The sequence below is a fragment of the Petaurus breviceps genome, unplaced genomic scaffold, assembly GCF_028583685.1.
Source record: "Petaurus breviceps papuanus isolate PSGF00001 unplaced genomic scaffold, PetGlider_PUasm1.0 183, whole genome shotgun sequence".
Classification (NCBI taxonomy): Eukaryota; Metazoa; Chordata; class Mammalia; order Diprotodontia; family Petauridae; genus Petaurus; species Petaurus breviceps.
Genome location: NW_027185791.1, coordinates 22,950,327 through 22,967,370, shown reverse-complemented (window position 1 = coordinate 22,967,370; position 17,044 = coordinate 22,950,327). Strand labels below are relative to the sequence as shown.

The 17,044-nt window shown below is 36.8% G+C and overlaps 1 pseudogene; it reads right to left on the bottom strand.

Moving 5' to 3' along the window:
* The window catches only part of LOC138160938 (cyclin-K pseudogene), a 49,194-nt pseudogene extending 36,625 nt beyond the window's left edge, over window positions 1-12,569 (bottom strand).
* Between the last annotated feature and the right edge of the window lie 4,475 nt (window positions 12,570-17,044).

Sequence of the window (17,044 nt, the reverse complement as noted above, 5' to 3'; positions counted from 1 at the left end):
AGGGAGGGAGGAAGAAAGAAAGAAAGAGAGGGAGAAAGAAAGACTACAGAGTTACGATGATGACAGAGAAGATCAAAACACAAACTCAGAGGATGACAACAAAACCAAAACACCTATAAAAAAGTCTCAAGTCAACATATTGATTGGTTTCAAGCCCTTTAAGTCCTTTAAAGGGATTTAAAAATAAAATAACAGAGGCACACGGAAAATTGGGAAAAGAAATGAGAGTCCATGAAAGAAAATTATTGGGGGGAAAGGTTAAACAGCTTTCTAAAGAAACTACAAAAAAATACTGCAAAAAAAAAAAAACATATTAAAATCAGAATGGGACAAATGGTAAAAGAGGCACAAAAATCCACTGAAGAGAAAAAATTTCTGAAGAAAAAAATTAGTCAAGTAGAAAAAGAAAACATAAACATAAATTCACTAAAGGAAAAAAAACTCTTTAAGATGTAGAATTAGACAAATGGGAAAGGAGGTACAAAAGCTCACTGGAGAAACTAATTCCTTAAATATTAGAATTGGATAAGTGAAAGCTAATGTCTCCATGAGACATCAAGAATTAGTCAAACAAGATAAAAACAATTATAAAGAAGGATAAAATGTGAAATATATCATTGGAAAAACAACAGAGCTGAAAAATAGATTCAGAAAAGCTAATTTAAGAATTATTAGACTACCTAAAAGCCATGATAAACAAGGGGGGAACCTGGACATCACACTTCAAGAAATTATCAAAGATAACTACTCTGATATCCTAGAACTGGAGAGCAAAATAGACATTGTCAGAGTCCACCAAGAAAGAGATCCCAAATGAAAACTCCCAGGAATATAATAGCCAAATTTTAGAACTCCCAGTTCAAAGAGAAAATACTGCAAGCAGTCAGAAAGAAACAATTAAAATATTGGGGAGCCACAGTCCAGATTACACAGGATTTAGGAGCTTCAGCATTAAAGGATGAGAAGGCATGGACCATATTTTGGAAGGCAAAGGAGGCAAGACTACAACAAGAATTACCTACAAAGTAAAGTTAAGCATACTTCTTCGGGGCATGGGGGGGGGCAGAATGATCATTCAATTAAAGTAATGCAAATCAAAACAACTCCTAAGTACCTACTAGATTGGCTAATATGACAAAAAAATGGAAAATGATAAATATTGGAAAGATGTGGGAAAGTTGGGACACTGATGAACTTTTGGTGGTGTTGTAAACTGATCCAACCCTTCTGGAGAGAAATTTAGAACTATACCCAAAGGGCAATCAAACTGTGTCTACCCTTTTATCAAGCAATACCACTACTAGGTCCCAAATATATCATAAAAAAGAGAAAGGTATATATATATATATATGTGTGTGTGTGTGTGTGTGTGTGTGTGTGTGTGTGTGTGCACAAATATTTATATCAGACCTTTTTGTGGTGGCAAAATATTAGAAACTGAGTTGATGTCCATCCATTGGGGAATGGTTCAATAAACTGTGTTATATTAGTGCAATGATATACTATTTTGCAATAAGAAATGATTAGTGGTCACATTTCAGAAGAAAAAAATGGAAAGACTTGTATAAACTGATGTAAAGCAAAATGAGCAGAACCAGGAAAACATTGTAAACAATAATTGCAAGATTGTGGGATGATCAACTATGAATGACTCAGTTCTTCTCACCAATACAATGATCCAAGACAAATACAAGAGACTCATGAAGGAAAATGCTATCCACATCCAGATAAAGAACTGACAGACTCTGAATGCAGAACAAAGCATATTTTTTCACTTGCTATTTTCTTTCTCATGTTTTTTTCTTTTGATTTGTTTCTTCTTTCATATCTGTGGTTAATATGGAAATATGTTTTACACAATAGCACATGCATAATCTATAACAAATTATCTACCACTTAGGAAGAGGGAAGGGAGGGAAAGAAAAAGAGAAAAAAAAGTTGGAACTCAAAACTCTTGTAAAAATGAATTCTAAAAAATTTTCTTGATTTGTAATTAAGAAAAAATAAAATACCATTAAAAAGGAAAGAAAAAAGTTGCCATAGACAATTAAAGTAATATCAGTACTAAACATATATACACCAATTGGCATATCATTCAAATTTTTAAAGAAGTTAAATGATTTACAGGAGGAAATAGAGAGCAAAACTATTACAGTGGAGCATCTCAACTATTTCCTTTCAGAACTAGATAAATATAAACATAAAATAAACAAGAAAGAAGTTAAGGAGGTGAAATTATTTTTTTTTAAGTTAGCTATGACAGACCTCTGGAGAAAACTGAATAGTGATAGAAAAGAATATCCCCTTTCATACCCCAAAATTGACCATGTATTAGGGCATAAAACCCAAAACATCAAATGAGGAAAGGCAAAAATATTAAATATATCCTTTTCAGATCATAATGAAATAAAAATTGCATTCAGTGAAAGGCTGTGGAAACATGAATTAAAAATTAATTGAAAACAATAAACCAATCCCAAAGAATGAGTGAGTTAAAAAAAAAATCATAGAGGTGCAGCCAGGTAGAACAGAGAGTAAAAGCACTGGCTCCAGTGTTGGGATGACCTGGTGTAGCAGCAAGCACCCCAAGCATGTCCTCAGGGTTTGCTGCTCACACAGGTTCTTGGATCTGCTTTACTTTAATCAGTCAGACATATATCGTTTACCTTGTTCAGGAGAAAATTTCAGCACCCCGAACTTCAAAGTATACAGGCAGAATTATCAAGACAGAAACAGATCAAGTAGACAGCTTTCCAAACTGTCCAGCCATTACATCCATACCCAGTCAACATCTGGGTTTCCACATCTGGGTTTTTCAAAGCCAGAGGACTCTCAACAACGGCTTCCCAGAATTCAGATCAAATCACAGAACACTTCTCAAAGTGAGTCCCCAAACAAAGCTACAAATCAGGGCTCATATAGCCTTCTCCTGGCTCAGAGAATGTAACAACCTTATTGACTCACTGGCCAATCAAGAAGTATCTATTGAAAAACAAGCCTCCCTCCCCAGGCTTCAGGTGCATTTTAGCCTAGGGGCAGGGAAGATCTTCCAAATTTGCATTCCCATTACACCTGGGGATCGAATCTGGGCTCAGACACTTAGCACCCACCCAGAAATACCTGGCCTTGTAACCTTGAGCAAGTTACTTAATCCCAATTGCTTAGGGGTAGCCAGGTTGCTCAGTGAATAAGAGCACTGGCCCCAGTGTTGGGATGACATGGGGATTGAATCCGGGCTCTGACACTTAGCACCACACCCAGAAATAACTGGCCATGTAACCTTGAGCAAGTTACTTAACCCTGATTGCTCATTAAAAAAATCATAGAAAAATCAATAATTTCATTAAAGAGAATGAAAACAATGTGACAGCACACCAAAATTTATGAGAAGCAACCAAAGCAGTACTTGACAGAATTTTTTTTTTACCTAAACATTTACATCAGTAAAATACAGAAAGAGCAGATCAATGCATTGGGCATGCAACTAGGCCAAATTAAAAATTTCCAATTAAACACCAAATTAGATATTCTGAAAATAAAAGGGGAGATTAATAAAATTCAAAGCAAGAAAATGATTGAAACTAATATACAAAACTAGGAGCTAGCTTCTGAAAGAAAACATTAAATCAGACAAACCACTGATTTATTTGATTAAAAGAAAGAAAACAAATTTTCAGTATCAAAAATAAAAAGTGAATTTGCCATCAATAAAGATTAATATCAAAGCCATTATTAAAGCTATTTTACCCAATGATATGCTTGTAAATCTAACAACAATCTAAGTGAAATGGATGAATAGTTGCAAAAGTAAAAATTGCTAGGAGTCAAGATGGTGGAGTAGAAACAGGACCTCCGGGCAGTTCCGGCTCTCACCACCTCCAATTCATGTAAAAGAGGACTCTAAACAAACTTTGGAGCTACAGAACCCACAAAATGACACAGAGAAGGTAACCCCTCACTGAGGACAGCCTGGCAGGCTGGCAGGAATAAGCCAGCACAGCACTGTGGGAGTTAAGCCCAGGCCTGCATCAGCCTGAGGTATTAGCCCCAGGGCGGGGCTGACCAGCCACCAGCTTGAGGGACTCCAGATCACCAACAGCTGTGGAGGTCCAGAATTATCAACACATAAATGCTTAGGACAAAATGAGAGCTCAGTGCAGTGTGGACTTTGGGACCTAGTAGTTGGGACTGCTTGGGTTTTTGCCACCAGGGTGAGAAGCCACTGAGGGCTGCAGGACAGCCATCCAGCACCACGTGGCAGCTTTAGCTCCTGTCCTGCAGAGGGTAGGGGGACCAAGCACCAGTCTGAGGGGTAATCGCATTTTCTTTAACCTGCTTGGATCTGGATTACAGGTCAAGGTCCTGGGGTGTGTGTCCAGCTTGCCATAACATGTGGAGGCCTCAGAGAGGGCACCCATCTAATATCTCTGGCAGCTGAGAAAACCCCAGCATTTGGGACAAAAGCTCCCCTGTCTGGTGGCAGAGTCCTACTGTGGCAAAAAGCCAAAAAGTCAAGTGATTGAGGAGCGACATGACCAGGCAAAGGAAATAAAGCAGACAGAGGATTCCAACATTACATTCCTGTTTTGGGGACAAAGAGGAACAAAGCATGAAACAGGAGGAAGACAGTGAAGTCAGAACTCCTGCACCAAAAGCTTCAAAGGAAAATACGAGCTGGTTACAGGCCATAGAGGACCTTAAGAAGCAGATAAGAGAAGTGGAGGAAAAATTGAGAAGAGAAATGAGAACAATGCAAGAAAATTATGAAATGAGAGTCAACAGCCTGACTGAGGAAAATCACAGCTTAAAAAATAGACTAACTCAAATGGCAAAAAAGGCTCAAAAAGGCAATGAGAAGAAGAATGCCTTAAAAAGCCAAATTGCCAGATGGAAAAAGAATCTCAAAAGCTCAATGAGGAGAATCATTGCTTCAGAATTAGATTGGAGCAAAAGAAAGCTAATGACTTTGTGAGAAATCAAGATGCTATTAAAAAGATCCAAACAAATGAAAGAATAGAAGGCAATGTGAAATATTTCATGGGAAAAATCACTGACCTGGAAAATAGATCGAGGAGAGATAATTTAAAAATTATTGTACTACCTGAAAGCCATGATCAAAGTAAGAACCTAGAAATCATCCTCCAGGAAATTCTCAAAGAAAACTTCCCTGATGTTTTAGAACCAGAGGGCAAAATAGAGGTTGAAAGAATCCACCAATCATCTCCTGAAAAAGATCCCAAAAAGAAAACTCCTAGGAATATTATAGCCACGTTCTGGAATTCCCAGATTAAAGAGAGGATATTACAAGCAGCCAGGAAGAAACAATTTGAATATTGTGGAAACAATCAGGATAACCCAGGATCTGGCAGCTTCTACACTGAGGGATTGAAGGGTTTAGAATAGGATATTCCGGAGGTTAAGTGAGCTGGTATTAAAACCCAGAGTCACCTACCCAGCAAAACTGAATATTATGTTTCAGGGGAAAATATGGTCATTCAGTGGAATAGAGGACTTTCAAGCATTCTTGATGAAAAAACCAGAGTTGAATAGAAAATTTGACATTCAGATACAAGAAGCAAGAGAAGCACAAGAAGGCAAACAGGGAAAAGGAATCATAAGGAACTTATCAAAGTTGAACTATTAACATTTCTACATGGAAAAACAATAATTGTAAGTGATTAAACTGTTCTCAGTAGTTGAAGGGAATAGAAATATATATGTCTATATATGAGGATATATAGGCATATGAATACATATGTGAATGTGTGTATATATGTTTACAGGTATACATAGATCGAGGACACAGGACCAATTTAATAGGAAGGGATGATACTTAAAAGGTTAAATTAAGAGGTGAGAGAGGAATATAATGAGAGGAGATGGGGAGAGACAGAATGGGGTAAACTATCTCATGTAGAATAGGCAAGGGAAAATGGTTACAATGGAGGGGAAGAATAGGAAGGCAAAAGGGAATGGGTAAACCTTATTCCTGTTGAATTTGGCTTGAGGAGGGAATGAAATACACACTAAATGGGGTATCTCACCATACAGGAGAGTAGGGGGGAAGGGGATGAGAGGGGGGATGATGGAAGGGAGGGCAGGCTGGGGGGAGGGAAGTTGGAAGCACCCACTTTTGAAAAGGGATGGGATCAAAGCAGAGAATAGAACAAGTGGGAGGTGGGATAGGAGGGAGGGAAATATAGTCAGTCTTTTATAATATATCTATTATGTTATTGTTTTGCATTATCCATACATGTACAACCTATACTGAACTGCTTATCTTCCCAGTAAGGGTGGGTGACAAGGGAGGAAGGGAATGAATCTGGAATTCAAAGTTTTAAAATCAAACATTCCAATATGTATATATATATATATATATATATATATATATATATACACTATTATTAATACTATTTTACATGCAATTGGGAAATAAGATATACAGGCACTGGGGCATAGAGATCCATTGGAAAAGTCGAAAGGGGTGTGGGAGAAAATATGGGAGAGAGCAGATTGGAGGAGGGGATATCCTGTGGGACTGCTATTTTGGGGCAGTGGGAAGGGGAAAAAAGGGGAGAAAATTTGTAACTCAAAATCTGACGGAAATGAATGATGTAAATCAGAAGTTAATAAAACATTTGAAAAATGAAAAAAATAAAATAAAAAATGTAAAATGTTGTTAATCGTCAATATCTTCATTTTTTCCTTTTTTTTCTTAACCTCTTATACTTTCTTATCATTTTTCAATCTGGCTACTGCCCCACTACTCTCTTGGGACAGCTCTCTCAACTCACTAGTGCTGTTCTAATCACAGGACTAAGTATTGCTTCCTCAATCCTTCTTGACCTTTTCATGAATGTCTACATAGTTAATCATTCCCTCTTTTGGAATATTATCTTCTTCCTTGACTTTGGGGACAACTGTTCCTTATTTGCCTTCTGTGTCATTTCTTTATGCTTTCCATCCTTTGATATAATTTCCTCAAAATTCTATACTTATCCATTACTCTATATACTTTGATGGCAAGCTCATTCACTGCCACAACTTAATTACCTCTACTTTCCAGATAATTCCTTTTAAATCTTCATTTCTAAAACTTTCTCTTCTAAGTTCCAAACCTGCATCCTTAGAGGCTCTCAATATATCTCCACCTAATGTTTCCCTATTATTTCTAACAGGACATTGCCAAAATTAAGTTTAACTTTTTTTTTCCTCCTTACTATGAAATACTCTAATGGTATACTGGAAGTAATAGGAGTTGGGAGAGGCCTACATTTAAATGTCAGTTGTGATACTTGCTTCCTATCTAATTATGGTCAAATAAGTTCCTGTCCCTCGTTGAAGATAAATATCATTAGCTATAAAAATAGTGACAATAAAATTTATACTATTTAGATGGACTTGTTTTGAATGAAGTGCTATGGAATCCCTAAGGAGTCTTGAATATAGATGAAAAAGTGTTATTATTGTTTTTTTTCCTTCCATGCAGTAACACACAAGGTCCAATAAGCTCTATAATAGATATTGATTCTTTTATAAACTTTGTGTGGTTGAACACAAAGACTAGTAGTTATAGATATATTTTAATTTTTTCCTCCAATTACATGTAAAATTATTAACATTCTTTAAAAAAATGTTTTCCAAATTCTCTCCCTTCTTACCTCCTCTTTCCCCCTCACTGAGAAGGTAAGTAATTTGATATAGGTTATACCTGTCATCAGAAAACACAGACAAAAAATTAAATTTTAAAATTATGTTTAGATCTGCATTCAGTCTCCATCAGTTCTTTCTCTGGAAGTAGAAAGAATTTTTCATCAGTAGCCTTTTAGAATTGTCTTAAATTATTGTTTTGCTAAGTCATTCACAATTTATCACAATACAATATGGTTGTTACTGTATATATTGTTTTCCTGGTTCTGCTCACTTCACTTTGCATCATTTCATTTAACTCTTTCTGGGTTCACATCCTGCTCATTTTTATAACACAGTAATAATTCATCACAATCATTACAACTTTGTCAGCCATTCCCCAATTGATGGACATCACCTCAATTTCCAATTCTTTGCTACCACAAAAAGAGATGCTATTGATATTTCCTTTGCAGATATAGGCCATTTTCCTTTTTTTAATCTCTTCAATATCCAGACCTAGGTAGTGGTTGCTGGTTCAAAGAGTATACAGAGCCCTTTGGGGCTATAGCCCTTTTCTATTTTTTTTGAAAATATTCACCCATTTCATTCGATTTTCATTTTAATGCATATAATTGGGGAAAATAAGCCTAAATTATTGCGGTAATTTTATCTTTTTTGGTGATATAATCACCCTTTTCATTTTTGATATTACTTATTTGTTCTTTTTTATTTAATTCAAATTAACCAATAGCTTATATATTTTATTATTTCTTTTTACAAAACCAGCTCATAATTTAATTTATTTCAATTTTTTTACTTACAATTTTATTGATCTCTTCTTTGATTTTCAAGATTTCCATTTTAATGTTTATTGGGGATTTTTAATTTGTTTTTCTGCTAATTAATTTAGTTGCACATGCAATTCATTGACCTGCTCTTTCTTTTTTTGTTGTTGTTGTTGTTTTTGTTTATGCAAGTGTTTAGAAGTATAAATATTGTCTTAAGTACTGCTTTGACGGCAATCTCACATATTTTGGAATAATGTTTCATTGTTTTCAATCTGTATAATGTAATTATTTATTGTTTTTTGATTTGTTCTTTGGCCCATTTATTCTTTAGGATTAGATTATTTAGTTTCAAATTAGTTTTTAATCTATGCTTCCATGGCCCTTTATTAAATGTAATTTTTATTGTGTATTGTTCTCTGAAAAGGTTACAATTAATATTTCAACATTTTTGCATTCAATTGTGAGGTTTTTACACCCTAATACATGATCCATTTTTGTGAAGGTGCCATGTATCACTGAGAAAAAAGGAATGCTTTTTTCTATTCCATTCAGTTTTCCCAAGAGGTCAATCACATCTAACTTTTCTAAGATTCTATTCATTCTCTTGACTTCCTTCTTATTTATTTTATGCTTAATTTATCTAGTTTTGAGAGGAGAATGTTCACTTTTCCCACCAGTATAGTTTTACTGTCTGTTTCATCCTGTAGATTATTTAAATTTTCCTTTTAAAATCTGGATTCTGTATCATTTAGTGCATATATGTTTCATATTAATCTCACTTCATTGTTTATGCTTCCCTTATCAAGATATAGTTGCCAATCTTTCTTGTTACCCCATCTTTTTTACTTCAGCTGAAGCATTATGTTCCAATCCCTTATTTTAACTCTGTGTGGTCTCTCTATATCAGATCTGCTTCTTATAAAACCGTATTGTTAGATCCTGGTTTCTAATCCATTCTGCAATTTGCTTCTGTTTTATGGGTGAGTTCATACCATTCATATTCACAGTTATGTTTGCTAAAATGCATTTCTTTCCATCTCATTTTCTTCTTTTTATGCTTCTTTTTTATCCTGTTGCTCCCATAAAGCATGCTTTGCTTCTGACCACTGCCTTATTTTATCTGCCCTTTCTTTCATGCACCCTCCTTTCTGTTAGTCCCTTCCCTTCCTACTTTTGTGTTGTGTAAGATAGATTTCTATTACTGAGTATATATATGTGTGTGTGTGTGTGTGTGTTCCCTTTTTTAGCCAATTTAGAAGTGAATGAGGTTCAAGTGTTGCCTATCCCCCATCATTTTCCACTCCACTGTAAAATTCTTCCTTATGCAACTCTTCTATGTGAGATAATTTTCTCCATTCTTCCTCTTCCTTCCCCCTTCTCCCAAGGCATCTCTCTTTCTCATCTATCTTTTTTGATATCATTCCAACATAATTGATTGTGTACCATGATTTCTTTTTATGTTGAATTCTTCTAACTGCAATAATCATAAAGTTCATAGAAGATAGATGTAAAATCTTCCATAATGAAATCTACATGGTTTAACTTTATTGGATCCCTTATTTTTTTCTCTTTCACATTTGCCTTCTTATATTTCTCTTGAGTCTTCTATTATAAAGTTAATCTTATCCTTTCATCAAGAAAGCTTGAACATTCTCCATTTCATTAAACATCCATTTTTCCCTTTAAAGGATTTTACTTAGTCTTTCTAGGCAGGTTTTTCTTAGTTGTAATCCCAGATCTTTTGCTTTCTGGAATATCATATTCTCAGTCTTCCACTCCTATACTGTGGTAGCTGCTAACTCTAAAGATAGGATGCATAGTATCTGAATGGTTTCTTTCTTATTGCTTGAAGTATTTTCTCTTTGACCTTAGAACTTTGGGATTTGGCTACAATATTTTTGGGAATTTTTATTTTGGAATCTCTTTCAGGTGGTGATCGGTGGATTAATTCTATTTCTATTTTACTATATGGTTCAAGATTATTTAGGTAGTATGCCTTGATTTATTAAAATATAATGTCTTGAAAATTTTTGGATCATGGTTTTCAGGTAATTCAATACTTCTTATATTATCTCTCCTCAATCTATTTTCCAAGGCAATTGTTTCTTCTCCAAATGAGATATTACATATTTTCTTCTTTTCTTCATTTTTTACTTCATTTTATTGATTCATTATGTTTCATAGAATCTTTAGCTTCAACTTGACCAATTCTAATTAATTTCTTTTCAAAATTTATTTATTTTTAGTTTTAAATATTCATTTCCACAAGATTTTGAGTTACAAATTTTCTCCCCATCTCTCCCCTACCCCTCTTTCCCTATGGCAAACATACTGATGACTCCTTCCCCTGTCCTCCCCTACCCTTAGGCATTATTGTGAGGACAAAATTTCTCTGGATGTTCTCCATGCTTGAAATGTTCTCCGTCCTAAACTCTATCTACTGATTTCCTTGGATTCTTTTAAGTCCCAACTGAAAATTTCATCTTTTACTGGAAGTCTTTCCCAAACCCTCTTAATTCTAATACCTTGCGTCTGTTAATTATTTCCCTTTTAGATGTCATTCTTCCTCTTCTGAAGCTGGTTTCTGGGAGAAATAATTCAACTGTAACAAACACTATAGTAGACTAGATATGATATAAGAAGAGACAGTATACAATAGAGATAACATTATGTACCTGGAGTTGAAAATCTTGGTTAAAGTCCTGGCTCCAACATTCTCATACTGTGTCATCCTGGAAGGGCAAGTCAATGAGCCTTTATGAACCTCAATTTCTCCATGTGTAAAGACATGGTGATTGTATTATCTATAGGACCTGCTCCATAAGAGAGTTGTGAGACTGAAATGTGATAATGTGTCTAAAACATTTGTGAAGCATAAAAACCAACATAAATTATTAAAAAGGCAAAATCTAGGGCAATCTCTCCTTTGTCATGAAATTCATAAAATATAATTATTAAGCAATTATACTTGTATTTAATCTACCGTTACATTAAAAAAATTGGCAGATCACTCTAGCCCTAACTGCACTTCCCCACAATGAATGACTGCTTCCAATAATGTTTACTTTATCATAATTTGGCTTTATTTTTCTCTCTCTTATTATGGCTGCCAATCTCCTCAAAGAAACTGTTTATGTTTTAATATCTCTGTCATGGAGAGAGTCTGTTTCTGCATTTGCAAAAACAAATTTTTCTGCATTTTTGCATTTGCAAAAACAAATTCTTTTCCCAAAGGATTTCTTCTATATTATGTATATGCCATTGAAATTTCAAACAGAACCACAAGTTGTTAGATAAGCTTTAAATACTATAAAGTTATGTTCTAAAGAGAATATTTTTTTAAAAGGAGCAGAAATCAGTTTTGATATTTTGCTGAACACATTAGAGACCTGAAAGAATAGGAAGAGACTAAGCAAGACAATTCCACTTCACCTTAATTGCTAAGATATGTGATATCGATCTTTTAAACCTCTATTTATTAAAAGAAAAAGAAATAAAACAAAAAAACTAATGAAAGACAACTAGACCTAAGAGAGAGGCACTGAGATCAGCAATGTGGAGGAAAAACCATAAATATAAAATTTTAATAGTTTCAGTGCTGATTCTGCCACTGACTCGCTGTGTATCCTTTGGCACATCATCTAATGCCTCTCAACCTGTTCTGTAATAAACACTTTCAGGATCTTTCCAACTCCGAAATCATATATTCCAACTTTTTAAAAGTAAATTAATACTTTTAGACTAAGTATAAATTCTGCAATAGAAAGCTGTCTTCTATCACATCCTTGGACTTTCACAGGCTCCCTATGTCCTCTTTGACAAAATAAAATCTCCTTATTTGGCATTTAAAGCCCTTCACAAAGTAACTCCAGCTTCTCTTTTTCGATTTACTCAACATTATTCCCTTCACATACATTTAAATAAAATAGACCGCTATTTGTTTTTTTTTTCTTCTCTAAGCTCAATGTTCTATCTCTCATCGTTCTATGCAAGCTGTTCTGTAAGAGACCTTTCCTCATCCAGTTAGTTGTTAGTGTTTTCTCTTCCTGAGATTATCTTTTATTAACTAATCTGTCTACCTGTTGGAACCCACCCATTTCCCGGTCCCCATCTTCGCCTCCTGGACCAGTCGCCTCCTCCCTTCGCCATCGGTGTGTAACTCCCAGATGTACCCGGACTTCTCAGAGGTAGAGGCCGCTGTCAGCCGCCTGGCCAGCACGTACCTGTGCCTGGGTTTCCATTTCTATCTGGACGAGGTCTCCCTACCTTGAGCGTCGCGTTTTTAACCTGAGGTGGTGAAGGACGAACGCGAGGGCGCCGAGAGCCTTCTGCGGCTCCAGAAGCAGCGTGGGGGCCGTGTCCACCTCCCGGCCGTGCAGAAATTGCCTTGCCCAGGATGAGCGGGGCCGCGGCTTGGGTGCCAGGCAGGCTGCCCTGAACCTGGAGAAGGGCCTGAGTCAGGCCCTCCTGAAGCTGCAAGCCCGGGGCTCGAGCCAAGGGGATCCATACCTTTGCCACTTCCCTACAGCCATTACCTGGACGGGGAAGTGAAGCTGCTGAAGGGCCTGGGAGAGCACCTGAGCACCCTGCTACACGTGCAAGCAGACCCCCGGTTCGGGCTGAGCCTGAAGCATGACCAGGGGCAGAGGCCCAGGCAGACAGCCCCAAAGCTGAACCAAGAACGCCCACAGCAAATCTGGCTGCTCAAGCGGGGAGGGCGGGAGCAGAGATTCTTTCGGGGGCTCCCCCACCCCCTTCTTGGTGAAGTGAAAAGATTTTCTTTCACCACATTTTTTTTCTGGCCTCTCAAAAGATGACAAGCCTCTGCCCGGAAAATGTGTAACAGATGCCAGTCTTGTTAACACAGGACTTTGACCTTCTATTCCCTATTCCCAATTGATGTAGCACCCCATCCGTTTTCTGAGTTTGGCTTACCAAAAGCCTGATTCACCCAGTTCTTTAACTTTGGTCCTGAAGCAAATTCTGCTTGCAGACCTGCTTCATGGAGAAGTACCTTGCTTAGAGGTGGCAAGCATCCTTTTGACAACCAACCATCTCTTGCCAAGGGCATCCCGTTTTCATTGACAGTCAACCAAAATCTTACAAGAATACGTGCCTGGACACTTCCAGAGGTACTATCTGGGCTCTGGAGAATCTTTTATTTTTAAACTGGATCAATAATCAGTCAATAGACATTTTTAAGTTCTTACAAAGTCTCAGGCATACCTACTATGTGCCAGGCACAGAGTTAAATGCATTTACAGATATTATCACATTAGATTATCCAAACAACCCCACAGTATAGGTACTATAACTAACCCCATTTTACAACTGAGGAAACGAAGGTAAATGGCGGTCTAATGAATTGCCCAGGGCCATACACATGGTTTGTGTCTGAGGGCAGATTTAAACTCAGCTCTACCCAACTTCAGGCCCAGAGTTTCTATCTAATACAATCCCAGCTGCCTTAGACCCAGGAGAGTGACTTAAATAAGTCACTTGACTTTCACAGTCAAAAAAGTAGTAGAGTAACAAAGCCATAATTCAAATTAAAGTCTTCTGACTCCAGTGCTATCTTTCTTGCTATCTAGTCAAATGCCTTCAGTTTACAGAAAAGGAAAATAATGCCCAGAGAAATTACTGTAAATGGCTTAGTTCTGACAGGTATTAAGTAGCAGAATAACACTTGAAGTCAGTTCTGCTACCAAATGTAGCTCTTCCCACTGTTTCCAAGCTGACACCAGCTAAGGTGAAGGCAGATCCTTCAAAGGGGCTTCTAGAGGCTGCCCATTTTGGTGCCTTTCCCCTAGACTCATCATCTTTGTTTCAATAAGGCCTCCTCCTTTGCATTACAGTTACTGTTATCTCTCAGCCCCCAATTCCTTTCCCCTAGTCTCTCTTGGAATTTAGTGTCTGCCTTACAGTGTTCCTCTTCACCATCACCTCCTACATACAAGGAGATTTCAACATGTATGTTAATGTCTCCTCAAACATGCTAATCTGCATCTTTTCAAAACCATGACCAACTGCTCTTACACACTATCTCAGTCATACACAGAGTGGTCACACCATCTTGCCACCATCCACAAAAGTTCTGTTTCCATAATTAAGATCTCCTAGTTTCATTCTTTTGATTATAATCTCTTATCATTCTATCTCCCCATAAAGCAATTCATTATTGTCACCATGATCTTCAGGCTCTCTATCCCTTAGTGTATAACCAGGCTATCTCCCAGGCTCTAGATTTACATTCTCTCATTTCCAATATTGACCCTTTAATATCTATTTCACCTCTCTCTGTACTAATCTCTAATCTCTCTTCTTAAATCCTTCCATCCTTGTCCTAATACTGCTCATGTAATACTGAACCCAAACTCTGAATCATCACACCATCCAATTCACGAACAAAGATAAAGAAAATTAAACAACTATGCTTCCCGGGCCCACTACAAATTTATATTATCTGTTCTTAACTGGACCCTAAATGCAGCAAGGAAGTATTTTTATTCCTCCTTAACTGATGCCATATTTCAGTCCCCACAGCATGTTTTCCAAATCTTCTATTTTATCTTCAAGTCTCTCACCACTCCTGACTTCTTCAGTGTTGAAAATCTCAATTCATACTTTGTAGAGAATATAAAGCCATTCTCCATGAGTATTTTCTCCTCCCCTCCTATACATTTCACTATCCCTTGACATTTTTCTACATTCGCTCTTCTTTTACTCCAATTTTGGATGAAGATGTAACCATTATCTTTATAAAGGTCAATTTCTCTACATGTACCGTTGATCCCATCTATCCCCACATTCTTCAGAAAATTTCACCTCAGAATCATCCCCTTTCTCTTCCTCACTTTAAATCTCTTTCAGTCTCTTGGCTATTTCACTGTTGTCCACAAACTCACTTAAATTACTCCATCCTTGAGAAACTCTCTCAAAACCCTACCATACCCTCAACTTCTCTTCCTATATGTCCTCCTTTTTTCAGTCAAACTACTAGGAAAAGTTGTTTACAGAGTTTCTGAACATTTTATCCTATCATTCTCTTCTTGGCCTCTGCAATCTCACCTCATTTCCAAAGATGGCTCAGTTCTCAAATCCAATGCCTTTTGTTCCCTCCAGAATACATATCATTCTTAATATCTATACAGATTTTGACCTTTTTTTACTGGGCATTACTCCCTCTTCTCTGGGTTTTCATGGCATCATTTTTCTTGGTTCTAACAGGAAGAAATACTTCTCAGTATCCTTTTCTGTCTCATTACCCAGATCGTGGTATTTAATTATATGTATACCCCCAAAGGGTTTCTTCTAGTCTTTTTTTGTTCTCTCTGTACATTCTTACACTTGGTGATTTTAGTAGCCATATTTAACACATCCTTGACCAATCAATATGAAATAAAATTAAATCCAATAGTCTTTGAAGAAATCATTTAAAATATTAAAAAACTAAGTGAAATAAATGAAATATCAAAGAAAAAACATAGAAATAATAGAAAACTATCAAAGAAACTTTCAGCAGCAATTATGTTTCAATTAAGTGGGTAATAAATGAAATAGATCAATGTTTAAAAAATGAAAATATTAATGTAAAAAGTAATCAAATATATAAATGACCTTGTCTTAAAAACAAATTGAACCAAACAAATTATTTTCCCAAAACCCACAAAAGAATACAAGAAGAAAACTCAAAAATATAATTCCTTTACAAATAACTTTTATACATAGTAAAAGAAAAATTAATTTCTATATTAAAAAAACTTATGTGAGATGGGGGGCAGAGGCAAGATGGAAGAATAGAAGAAGGAAAACTCTGTGGGTCCCCCCCATAACCATCTCAAATGCCTATAAAAGTGACTAAATAAGTTCTAGAGCTACAGAAATCACAAAATGACAAGAGAAACAAACCTCCCACAGAAGGCAGCCCAGTAGGTGGACAGGAAGGGTTCATTGCAGCCCACTGGGAGCAGAACTCAGCCTGACATGAGCCCATGGTTTTAGCCTCAGGGCAGCCCTGACCAGCCCTGGCTGGAGGGACTTTGGGAGAGTGTATCACCAGCAACTGTGACAGTTTCCAGAATTATCAACCGATAAGTTGATATCAACCCAAAGGAAAACTAAAAGGTCAGTGTGGACTTGTGGGAACAAGGGGTCTGAGAGTGTGGTTCAGAATCTGTGGAGGGAGAAGTGGCTGGGACATGGCACCAACCACAGTGTGACTGCTTCAGAGCTCCTGGCCTGCAGATTGTATGGGGACCAAGTGACCATTTTAAGGGGTAATTACTCTTGCTTTAACCTGCTTGGATCTGGATTGCTCTCTTGGGTGGAGGTCTGGGGTATGTGACCAGATGCCAGAGCCTGTGGAGGTTTCAGAGAGGGCACCCAACTAATAGCTCTGGCAGCTGCAAAAACACCAGCAATTTGGGACAAAGTTCTCCTCTCTGGAAGCAGACTTCTACTGTGTGAAAAAGCTCAAAAGTCAAGTAATTAAGTGGCAACATGAGCAAGCAAAAGAAGCAAAGTAAGCACAGCAGTCAAACCTTAGATTCCTATTTTGGAGACAAAAAGGATCAGGAACAGGAGAAAGAAAGCAAAGTCAGAAATCCTGTGTCAAAAAGCTTCCA